Here is a 12,719-nt window from a genome sequence, read left to right as displayed (position 1 = left end):
GTTTTCTCTGAGAGAGAGAATTCAGTTCTACAGTTCAGCAGCTGGGACTGGAACATGACAAGCTGGCAAGCTTGTGGAAAAACCCCATTTGGAAGACAGGTTGTGAGTTTTTAGTTCAGCCTGGTCAAAATCCTTGTGTCCATACAAGAGGAGATGGCTGGCTGTATAATGTTTCACTTGAAATAAGGGAAACAGAAAAAAAAACTCTGTGATGACCTGAAAGAAAGAGGTTATCATCTGGAAAACCCTGATGGGGCAAATTTCTTCGGCAAGACACTGGAGTGGCTGATGAAAATACATTAGTTGTGGATGTCCTGGAACAACAAATCTCACTTTGAAAATCGACAAGAACCTTCCTGAGAGGTAACCATTTACCTTCCAAGTGTAAAGTGAGATTGGAATGTGAATCAAAGAATTTTTCTGAACTTATATACACATTACATACACGTGGACTTAGGGGGTTAAGTTAATAGTAAAAAGTTAAAGTTTGATCCTGTTTTCATGTTTAAAGATAATTAAAAGCAACTTTTGTTTAAGTAACCATTTATCTTGATGAATTTCTATTGCTGCTGGGTTCTGGGGTCCTCTGGGCTCATAACAACACACACATCGTGAATTCAACATAAACATCTCTCAGCAACTTAGAAGCAGCCAGAAATATTGGTCATGCACAGGAATCCTAGATGATTTCCCTCTCCTTTTCTCCAGAACACTAAAGACATTGACTGAAATCTAGCTGAGATAACTTTATATAACTGTCCATGGATGGCATTGTTTTATATTGTGTGCCTAAATCAAAAAAGATTACTGAAGTCACAGAACCATTGTTAATGTTCAGATCTTTCTGCAAGCTGGATTCTGATTTTCTTTGCTTAAATCCTTTTTTTTGTTTTTATTCCCAAAATCAGCACCTGCAGTATACCTGTCAGGGTATTGAGTACTGGTGGATTCAAAATGAAAACAACTCACTATAGACCAAATAAGCTGTTAGTACAGTGCTAACAGTGCCAGCGACCTCGGTTCAAATCTGGCACTGTCTGTAAGGAGTTTGTACATTCTCTACGTGTCTACGTGAATTTCTTTCAGCCCTCAAAATACATGTGGGGTTGTATGTTTGAATTTAAATTACAGTAAGCTATCTGTATTCAACTGAAAGCTGAACATTTATCCCTTTTTATCATAGTTTAATTTTAATCAAAATAATTCGAGACAAATCTATCATCTTACTTATATATATTGTTCCATTAGTTTCCAAAAGTCAATTACTGCTGCAAAAATGAGTACATTTATCTGGCTTAAAGAAGCAAAGTGATAGCCTGAAAGAATTGGTTCCACAGACTAGATAGAAAGAGCAGAGAAAGATGAGATTTAATTAAAAACAGTTATTATTACAGCCCATGGGTGGGTAATCCTAATAATTTTAGCTTCGCTATAACATGAAATAACTATCTCATATACCCATGCCCAATAATATGCACCATTATTGAAGAATTATCATCCATAGTAGCCAAACTGGTGTTTGAGGTGTGTGTTTGAATAAACCACATTGCCAATGAATCGGATCAAAATTAACTGAAGTTACTTAGTAACTGAGTGGTAAATAATTTAATGATAATTTTTAAAAATACTTAGGCGATTTGTGTAGTACTTGTGTCATTAAAACTACAGATTTTTGTATTACCTTCTAGTGATTCTGTTTTCTTTTGGCGCTCTGATTATGTGTTATGTTAGCAAAAGTATTAATAAAGTAACAAACAAAATAATTTGAAGAAACATTATGTATTTTATCCATTTAAACACTGTCACATATCATCACCAGGCTAGACATGAGTGCCATAACCCCTCATTCTCTCTCACTTTCTAACTCCCTTATAATTTTCCTCATGAGATTTGTTATATTTCGCATGGATGTTAAAAATATTTTATAAATTCTGCATTTCTGATTTAAACATTTCCCATCCATTATAACTTGGCAAAACTACAATAAATAAGGACTAAGAGAAATTTAAATTTACCAAGGTTTAAAAATCATATTTATGTTCCATCAGGATGATACTAAACTAAATAGTCTCTTCTGTCTCTTTGAGTTCCTATATTAAGGTAAAGGTTCTATTATTGTCATGTAATACTACACTTAGAAAGTAACACAAGAAATTCTTTAATTTTTGTCTACCACAGCGCCCCTCACAGAAACCTATAGCACCTGGTGTTCCTAGGTGGTTTTCCCTCCAAATACTGACCAGATCCAAGCCTGCTTAGCTTCCGAGATCAATCAATCTCAGGGATATTCAGGCTTTTACGTACATACAAAAGTGGCTGCCCTATCTGTTTACATCTCTGCACAGCTACAGCATGAAAAGATGGTCATTTCACTTTTGTAGATCTGTATGACCTAAGCACAATAGCTGTTAATGAAGATGGAGAGCAAAGGTTGAAAATTTTACGATTGCAAAGTAACCTTACTGAAATAAAACTTGTATCAAATGGTGCACTAGAATCTCACATATTTAATTGCAAACTTGCACAATTGAATGTAGAATGGCAAATTTGCCAAATATTTTGCCACAAGGATGATTTGCTTGCCTTATCCCCACATTCTGTCCTGAGTAGACATGTTGATCCCTTCCCACTCGTCACTCCTTCCTCAAGATTAGTAGCTAATCAAAATAATACCAATAATGCATTTTAGTTCAGTGAAAATATATTCAGATTGTTTAAATTCAGATATTTAGTTGAGAGCATATATTCATTTGTAATCCATTAAAATTAATAGAGAATGCAGAAGCATTGAAATATTTCAGAATTAGTCCTTTTGCATTTCTATCACTTGCCATAGCATCCTTCACATTACAGCTGAGAAGGTCGGAAGGGAAATCAATCCCAAAGTCACTCTTTAACAGACTGCCAGGAAATGTATCAGGATGACTGTAATGGAATGTATGGACAGATACCAGTATATGTGCTACAGACCCTATGAGTGAAAAGAGAACCAGCATAATGTGTATGGGAGAAAATCAAGATGAGGAATAACTGTTATTTTACAGTCATTCCATCTGTGACAAGCAAATGTACTATAAGAATGAGAATCTTTTGAATTCCAATTCCTGCTGACCTTCAAACACAAGGTGCTGAAATTTCTCATCTGAGCAAGTGGTTCAAGATAAATAAAAGATTGAACAGCAAGAGATTGTGTTTCATTATTATTCCTTAGACTGTTGAAAAGTAGGCAATGGTATTCCACTGGGATTGTTGCTGTGATCTATGCTGCTCACCATCCAAATAATGACAAATTGTGAGACAGAAGTAACATGGAACAACATTTGCAAAACTGTGAACGACATAATCTAACGTGAGAATGGGCAAATAAATTTAAACTGAGATAAATGTGAACTTTGCATTTTGGTAGGTGAAATAAGATTATTTCTGCCTAGAATTAAGAATCTAAATGGGATAGAAACAGAAAGTCATTCAGGAAGACTGGCCCATAGATCATTAAATCACCCTTCTGGTTATCTAATATATATTTGCACATACATGTCTGTCTGTTCTCCATGCAAATCAATATGGAGCACTCTAGAAATGTCCAAGAAAATTGAGTAAGGGTAACATTGGATGCTAAATGTCATGACCACATTTAATTTAACCTTTAAGGTTATAGGAAGTTGAAAAGAAAATTGAACCTGCACCAGAGACACCTCAATGCTCAGGCCTCCAGACAAACAAGGAGCAGCCAGCAGGAAACTGAGAAACATCACCAAGCCTGCCTCAGTGCTGATGCCACCAGGCATTCCATAAGCAGGCAAGGGTCTGTTGAGGAAGAACAAGCAAGACTCGAAGCAATGCGAACAAAAGTCACCAGCCGAAGGGCAGCACCATTTTCTGCTACAAAGAATATAAATGTGCTTGAAAAAATATATTTAATGCAGAATTACCATGAAGCATTTTGGCTATTTTGTTTCAGCCATGTAGTCAACATCTGAGTGTTTTATTTCCCAGCCACGGCTGGTATCCTGCTAGTAAATAAATAAAATTGCAAAAACAACTCCGCTGTTTATGTCTAGACGAATAGGTTGAAAAGGAGGGGTATGATAGATTTGATCAGAAAAAATAGTTTGCTGTGCACATTTCTGATCTCTTTAAAAATATAGCTGAGCAGTTCAAGATCTTATGAATTATGAAAGAGTTCAGTAGAATAAAAATAAAGATGTGCCATTGGCGTGATTGTTCATATCCATGACAACAAATAAGGCATACTTTGGAATAAGCCATTAAGGAATTCAGAAGAAACTTCTTTGTGAGTCTTAAGAATGTAAAACTTGCAACCACAAGATTTAGGTGACTGTTCTTGTCCATGAAAGGAAATGCTAGAAAACATATGAAGGAAAAAGAAATAGAATGTGATGTTACAAATGTTGGAAGATCTAGTGGAGTAAATGGTCTTGATCACTGTTGTAATATTCTGCATAACTTTCACATATTGTAATATGTGAAAGTTCTGCAGCCACCATAGTGTTGATGCAAAGTAGGATTGATTGTGGATGGAACAAAATAGAAAGTAACTTTATTTTGCAGAAAAAATGATATTGTAAAAAGGAATGAAAGCCAAAATAGACCTTTGATGTTGCTACAAACAACCACATTGCTTCTGGACATCCATCTTGCAAAAGTCTGGAGCAAGGTTCTAAAGCTAACACATGCTTTTATCTACAGGCAGTAGAGAAAGGGAAGGTTCTGCATTGGATAGGATAAGACTAATAAGAAAATAGTTGAGATCTCTGCACTGCACATACATAAATATATATATATGAAGTGTGGTAAAGAAGGTACATTTTTAAATTTAGACATACAGCACAGTAATGCCATTTTGGCCCACAAGCCTGTGCCGCCAAATTAACCTACACCTCCGGTATGTTTCGAATGGTGGGAGACAGTTTGTTTACATTCATTATCTATTTACAGTTCTTTGTTTGTTTACAGTGTGTATATTTTTTTTTGCGCTACCAAATTGTGGTAATTCTGCTTCACCCACAGGAAAAGGATCTCAGGGTTATATGTGAAGTCATCTATGTACTCTGACAATAAATCTGAAATCTGAAACCGGAGCCTCCAGGGAAAACCCATGCAAACACAGGGAGAATGTATAATCTCCTTACAGACAGTGCGGAATTCGAATCCTGGTTCTGATTTCTGGTGCTGTAACAGCGTTGCGCTAACCACTATGCCCAATCATGTTCTAGAGGTACAGTTAGCCACATTGGATTATGACATCATTGCAATAACAAGGCAGGATTTTGGGAATGAATATTCCTAGGTACAAAGTGTTCAGGAAAAATGGTGAAGGAGATGTTATGTATGTACTTATTAAGAAGAATTGCAGAAAATGCCTTTTGGAGATCAAAGACAGAATCCATATGATTGAGATACATACACTTGAAGAGAATGGGAACTTCAACTATCCTAATGTGGATTTGATATTAATAATGTAAATAATATAGAGGAAACCATTTTGCAATGAAGTTATGAAAGTTATGGAATATACCAATAGAGAAAGTTCTCCTGATAAGGTTCCAGAAAGTATCCCCTCCATATCTTTGACATTACTAATTCCCCAATTGACTCTCTGGATCTTCCATCTTAAATGGAGCACTCTCAGTGACAATCTTTCTGAGGGAAAACCAGAACAACCTAGTGTACATTTATGGATGCTTACCTGAAATGGTTTAAATGGATGTTGTCAGAATACATTGGAATCCAAGCTGAACAGGCAAAGCAAGAATTAAACCAATCAAGAGGTGGTGGGTTTGTTCCCACTGGAAATAGAGCAGCCAAATCAAGAGCTTCCTACAAAACAAGAAAGTTGGATCAAGCTGAGAATAATGTTGTATGAAGTATAATCAGCACAAATGGCAATCAGATGGAAAATTTGGAGTGAATGTAAAAGAGGAAATAAGGAAGGCTAGCGACAGTTAGAAAATAGACTGGCAGATAAGAGATTCACAATATTGTTCAAAGTCATATGAATAATAATCAGATCTTGTGACGTTGGATAGGGCTGTGAGAGCCTGTTCTAGGTACCAAATGACTAATTCATTTGCTTTTACTAAGGAAAAAATGCCACCAAAGTTACAGAAAAAGAGGAAGTCGTGGAGTTATCGGGTGTACTACATAGAGAAGAAAAGAAAAGCTGGCAGCACATAGGGTTGATACCTCAACATGCCCCTGTGGAATACATCCTATTTGTTGAACAAAGCAAGGTTAGAATTGCTCAGGTTCTGGCTATAATCTTTCAATTTTTCTTGGATCAAACAGTGATCTAAAAATCTTTACTGAAAGAACCATGGGTTACAAAAATAAGGAGGTTACAACCAATGCTCATTAGCCCATTACCTCCAATTCAAGCCTTTGCCCTGTAGGGAGGATAGAGCTTGTAGAAAGGAGTTAGCAGAATAATCTCCAAGGTTACGGATTTCAACTGCATGTATGAATAATGCTCAGATTGTTTCTTTCAGAGAAGAGAAGGGTGTGATGTGATTTGATAAAGTTGGTCAAGATCACAAAGGGTCAAAATGGAAGGAAAGATACTTATGAACATTTCACTTTGTGGAAGGATCAAGGACCAAAGAAAATAGATTTAAAGTGATTGCCAAAAGAGCCAGGGTAATGCAAGGCAAATCGTTATCATCTGGAATTCACTGGCCTAAAGAGCAGTGGATATACATTGAATAGATACTTGAGGAAGGAAATTGCAGGGAGAAAGTGAGGAAATGGGATTGATTAGATTGCTTACAGATAACTAGCATGGATTTGATGGACTATTTGGCCTCCTCTGCTGTAACGCTCCCTTCAGTTCCAGGAGAGATGCTACGTCAGTGCCCCTTGCATTTCCTCCTGAGTGCAGCCCACCTTTTGGCAGACGAGGTCATTTGACCAAAACGGAACATCTGCCACTATGAATAATCAAAGTTCAAATGTATTGTCAGCGTACATGATATCACATGCAATCCTAAAATTCTTTTATCCTGCGCACCAAGCAGAATTTCCACCTATCGGTACTGTAAACTACTCAAGAAAGATACATATACAAAAGAGGGAAATTAAAACGAAGAAAGAAATGTAAACAAACTGACTGCATATGGCAAAAAAAAAATCAGTAATAAATAATGTGCAAAGAGTCCTTAAAAGAATCTCTGATTGAGTCTGTTCTGTAGGAACCTGATGGTGGAGGGTTCCAATTGTTCCTGTACCTGATGGTTAGAGTCTTGTGTTACCTCTTTCTTGATGGCTGCAGAGAGATCAGAGCATGTCCTGGGTGTTGTAGATCCTTGATGATTGCTGCTGCTCTCCAATGACAGCATTTCATGGGGATTTTCTCGATAGTAGAGAGAGTTTTGCCTGGGATGTACTGGGCTGCACTAGTTTTTGAAAGGTTTTCCCACTCAGAAGTATTGGTGTTCCCATACCAGGCAAACCAGTCAGTTTGCCAAGGTTCCTGATGACATCGAAGCTCCGCAAACTTCTGAGAAAGTAGAGGTGCTGATGTGCTTTCTTCACAATGACATCAGTATGATGGGTCCTCCGAGATAGTGAGCCCCACGAATTTGCTCACCCTCTCCACCTCAAACCATACCCCTTGTAATGCAACTGATTGCACTCAGAGACAAGTGAAAAGTAGCCTACAATCAATGGCTGGTAAAGTGGGAAAACCAGGGTTTATATTGGGGTAGATGAGTGTGGAGCTAAGGGAGGAGCCAGCCATCTGAACTACAGTGAATTCCAGTTCACTGCACCCTTTCCTAAAATCTACAATCAGCTCCTACGTCTTGGTAACATTGAGTGAATAATGTTATATAAATTGAATAATCTGTGGAATAAGGTGAGGTTGCCAATCAGATATAAAGTAAAGCCCAATAGTGATCTGAAAGAAAGGTAGGAGGAAGTGTGGGATATACTCATCAGTTCAATCTACACTGAGGGGCACAGTGCCACCATCTTAGGCTGATGGCTTTTGCACAAACATCACCTATCATTCATTTCAAAGAGTTTAAAAAGACAGCCTCCTGGTATTCCAGAGACAAAGAGACAGTATGGAAATAGGCCCTTTGCCTCAATTTACTCATTCCGATCAAAATATCCCGCCCAAAATAGCCCCATCAGCCTGCATTTGGATATATTTGATAAGGCCCAGGAGATCTGTCTATCTTTATACACATCAGGAGTTTTAGCACCTCCTTAACTGTCATGCAGACTGATATTATTTTGGTGTTTAAGGAAAAATATCACCTGCCAGTTGCAGTCTCCCAATTCCACCCCTTCCCCACTTGCACCACCTGACCAGTATCCCCTTCCTCATCTGGTTCCACCCATCACCTTCCTGCCCTCTGCCTTCACAGATGCTGCCAGACCTGCTGAGTTGTTCCACTGTCCTCTTCACAGTTGATGCATCCCATTAGTCACCAGCCCGCTTGTGACCTTGCCAGCAATCACACATCTAATGGAGAGAGATAAATAGCAATCCTGGACAAATCTCACAGTCAGGCTATCCAAGTTAATTGCAAATAAAGATTAAGCATTTCAATAGAATGGTTTATAAAGTCAACTTCCTAAATGACCTTAAAAACTTCTCACAAGCAAAGGAAAAATCTACACATTTTTCAGAACATTGACTTATCTGTTAATTAGATGTGAAAGAGAATTGTGTGCAACCATTCTCCTTGTCACTTCAATGTAAAATTAAAAGATGAAAATATAACAAAATTGGTGTGTGAATATATTTATAGATCCTGCAGTTTTAGAATTTGTAAATATGAATAATTTGAAAAAGCACAACCTCAATCAGTCACATTAAATTATTTTGAAAAATATAATAAGTACTTAAGATGAGAGAAGTATTTTTAATGTGGATAGAATTTTTGAAGTCATTTATTATGACAGTTAAAATTAAACATATTTAGCAACCATTTTGCTTGAGATTATTTTTGATGGGAACATTGTAGTCCAAGCAACCTCTCTGTCTGTGCCTGAATGATTGTTGCAGTGGGAACAGACCTTTAACTTCCCATCCGATGTCATCCAATGTCAGCCATGTCACCGGCAATCAAAATCGGAGGGGGGAGGTTGGGGGGGGGGCGTGTGTGTGGGGAGGAGAGGGGAGGGTTAAAAACATTAAAAAACTAATCTACTTTGCTTTCCACATGCACTGTAAGATGACCCATTATCCTCAGTTGGAGTGGTAACAAAAGAGGAAAGTGAAGCTCTCATTAAGACCTTGTTATTTTGGTGTAACCCAGTTCACCTTACACAGCTAACCTCAGATGCAGTGATGTGCCGGGTACCTTTTCCAATCTAATGAAAGGTCAGTGACATTAAACAGTAATATTTTTATCTCTACAGTTTCTGTCAGGCTGGTAGAGTATTTCTACTTTGTAATTGGTGAGCTTAACATTATTCTTTATGTTCATATTGGTGGGGTACAGTTCTATTAGCTCTTTCAGCCCTTCATTACCTTATCGAGTAAGTCTGCTCCCTACTACACGAACCATAAACTACTTCAGAACAACCAAAATATCTGTCTACACTATTGAAACATCATCTTCTTTTCCTCTAACTGCAACTGTGAATTATCTGTCCTTTTATATTTATCATCTCTTTTTCTGTCTCATGGAATATTGTAATTTTAAATAACCATATAACATTTTACAGTGCAGAAAAGGCCATGTCGGCCCTTCGAGTCCGCACCGGTTCACTTAAACAACTCCACTAGCTCCCCCCTCCCGCTCTCTGCCCATAACCCTCCAACCCCCTCACATCCATGTACACATCCAACCTTCTCTTAAATGACAGAAGGGACCCTGCCACAACTATCTCATTTGGAAGATCATTCCGTTCTGCCAAGATTCTCTGAGTGATAAAGTATCCTCTAATATTTCTCCTCAAGTTTTGTCCCCTTACCTTTAACTCATGCCCTCTTGTTCCAACCTCCCCTGCCCTCAGGGCAGTCTATCTATTCCTTTTATAATTTTAAATACCTCTATCAAATCCCCTCTCAGCCATCTACGTTCCAATGAATAAAGTCCCAGTCTCCTTAATATTTCCCTGTAATCTAGATGCTGTAAGCCAGGCAACATCCTTGTAAATCTTCTCTGCACCCTCTCCACCTTATCTATACCTTTTCTATAATTTGGAGACCAGAACTGAGCACAGTACTCCAAACCTGACCTCACCAATGCCTTAAACAGCCTCAGCATCACTTCCAAGCTCCCTATACTCTATGATTTATGAAGGACAGCATACCATATGCCTTCTTAACTATCCTGTCTAAATGGGAATCCACCTTCAATGAACTCTGTACCAAATTCCCCAGGCCCCTTTGTTCCTCTGCATACCTCAATGCCCTCCCCTTAACTGCATATGTCCTATTCTGGTTATTTTTACTGAAATGCAGTACCTCGCACTTCTCTACATTAAATTCCATCTGCCATCTTTCAGCCCACTCTTCCAAACAAACCAAATCCTTCTGTAATCCAAGAAAACCTTCCTCACTATCCACCACTCCCCCTAATTTTGTATCATCTGCATATTTGCTTACCCAGTTAACCACACCCTCCTCTAAATCATTAATATTAATGATAAACAACAAGGGACCCAGCACCAATCGCTGAGACACCCCCCTTGTCACAGGCTTTCAACCTGACATACAGTTGTCCACTATGACTCTCTGCTATCTTCCAGTCATCTCTGTACTAATCCCTAGTGACTGAACCTTCCTTATTAACCTTACATGCGGAACCTTATCAAAAGTCTTACTAAAATCCAAATACATCTCATCAACCTCCCTACCTTCATCCACTTTTTTTGTCACCTCCTCAAAAAACTCAACAAGGTTCGTCAAACATGACTTTCCCTTTACAAACCCATGCTGGGTACTCCTAATCAATCCCTGCCTATCGAGATATGCATATCAAAGAATACCCTCCATAACTTTCCTCAGCACTGAAGTCAAACTTACTGGCCAATAATTACTTGGCCTACACCTTAGGCCTTTTTTAAACAACGGAACTACATTTGTAACCCTCCAATCCTGCAGTACCACACCCTCCTCCAGTGATCTTTGAAAAAATCACTGTCAGTGCCCCTGCTATTTGCTCCCTGACCTCCCTTAACGTCCTGGGAAAAATCCCATCAGGACCAGGAGACTTATCCATCTTTATTGACCCTAGAAGCTCCAAAACCCTCACTTTACAAATCCCTATCTTCTCCATAACTAAGCCATTTGCCTCATTTATCTCATATAGCCCAATGTCCCTTTCCCTCATGAATACAGATGAGAAAAAAATGTTCAATATCTCTCCCATCTCATTTGGTTCCACACATAGTTCACCGGTCCCATCATTCAGTGGACCTACTCTATCCTTAACCCGCCTTTTACTGTTCACGTATCTGTAAAAACCTTTAGGATTTACTTTCACCTTATTAGCTGTGGACTCCTCATACCTTCTTTTTGCCTTTCTAATTTCCCTCTTAAGGTTCTTCCTGCAATCTAAGTAACAATCATACATCTCCTCAATCACTTTTTTCTTATATTTAGCATAGGCCTGCTTCTTGTCCCAAACCATATAACCATATAACCATATAACCGTTTACAGCACGGAAACAGGCCCTGTCGGCCCTTCAAGTCCGTACCGGTTCACTTGAACAACTCCACTAGCTCCTCCGCAATCTCCTGAGGAAGTAGATGGCAAACTTTTTAATTTGTAAGTAGGGAAGGTTCACATTAAAATAACAATAGAAAGTACAGTACGTACATACCTAAGCCAGTAACACAGGAATTTATTATGACTATCAAGACATATATATTATAGGTTATACATGTACTGTAACATTATACCACAACATTTTTTAAAAATATTAAATGATAGCATAAGAAGTTTCTTGTGGATCGCAAAGTCTCCAGTATTTCTGTGGAAAAATTAACATGGGATTATAAATTCAAAAGTTGCCCCTTACTTGACCCAGTGTTTCAGAAGGAACGGGACACAAAAGTCATACCCTGATAAGATTTTGCTGCCATCGATTTTAAGTCACTGCAGATATCAAACCATCATAAATATGAGGCAGCGACTCAAGCAGATCATAAAATCCCTGATACTCTGCATTGCGTAAATTAAAATCTGCGTCAGTACTGAAATTTTATTTTAATACAGTTGAATCCTCCAAAGCAAATTACCAGCAAGTTCAACTGTGATCAGTAAAAATATAATTAGATGGAACTTTATAAAAAAAGCAGATGCAGCAGGGAGGTTATGATGCAACTGAACGAGGTATTGGTGAGACCGCATCTGGAGTACTGCGTGCAGTTCTGGTCTCTCTACTTGAGCAGGATGTACTGGCTTTGGAGGTGGTGCAGAGGAGGTTCACCAGGTTGATCCAACTTCTTAATTTTTCTAGAAAACCACAGCTCCCTTGAACCTTTGGTTTTGCCTTTCAGCTGGACTGTAACATAAAGATCCTGTACTCTCAAAATCTCATCCTTAAATGTCCTCCAATTTTCCTCTACATCCTTTCCAGCAAAAAGATCACCCCATACAACTCTCTCCATATCCTTACTCATTTCTTCAAATCTGGCCTTCCCCCATTCGAAGACCTTCAACTTTGGACCCGAGCTATCCCTTTCCATCATTAAGCTAAAGCTAATGGACCCATGATTACTGGATCCTAAGTTC

At 38.3% G+C, this 12,719-nt stretch overlaps 1 protein-coding gene across 1 annotated transcript in view; it reads left to right on the top strand.

Annotated features, from left to right (window-relative positions):
* Nucleotides 1–12,719, top strand: part of ttll11 (tubulin tyrosine ligase-like family, member 11) — a 218,713-nt gene that overhangs the window by 183,363 nt on the left and 22,631 nt on the right. The gene's annotated exons all lie outside the window — the stretch shown is intronic.

The sequence above is a fragment of the Narcine bancroftii genome, chromosome 1, assembly GCF_036971445.1.
Source record: "Narcine bancroftii isolate sNarBan1 chromosome 1, sNarBan1.hap1, whole genome shotgun sequence".
NCBI classification, from domain to species: domain Eukaryota; kingdom Metazoa; phylum Chordata; class Chondrichthyes; order Torpediniformes; family Narcinidae; genus Narcine; species Narcine bancroftii.
The sequence above is the reverse complement of the archived record's forward strand: the minus strand, read 5'-3'. Positions and strand labels throughout refer to the sequence as shown.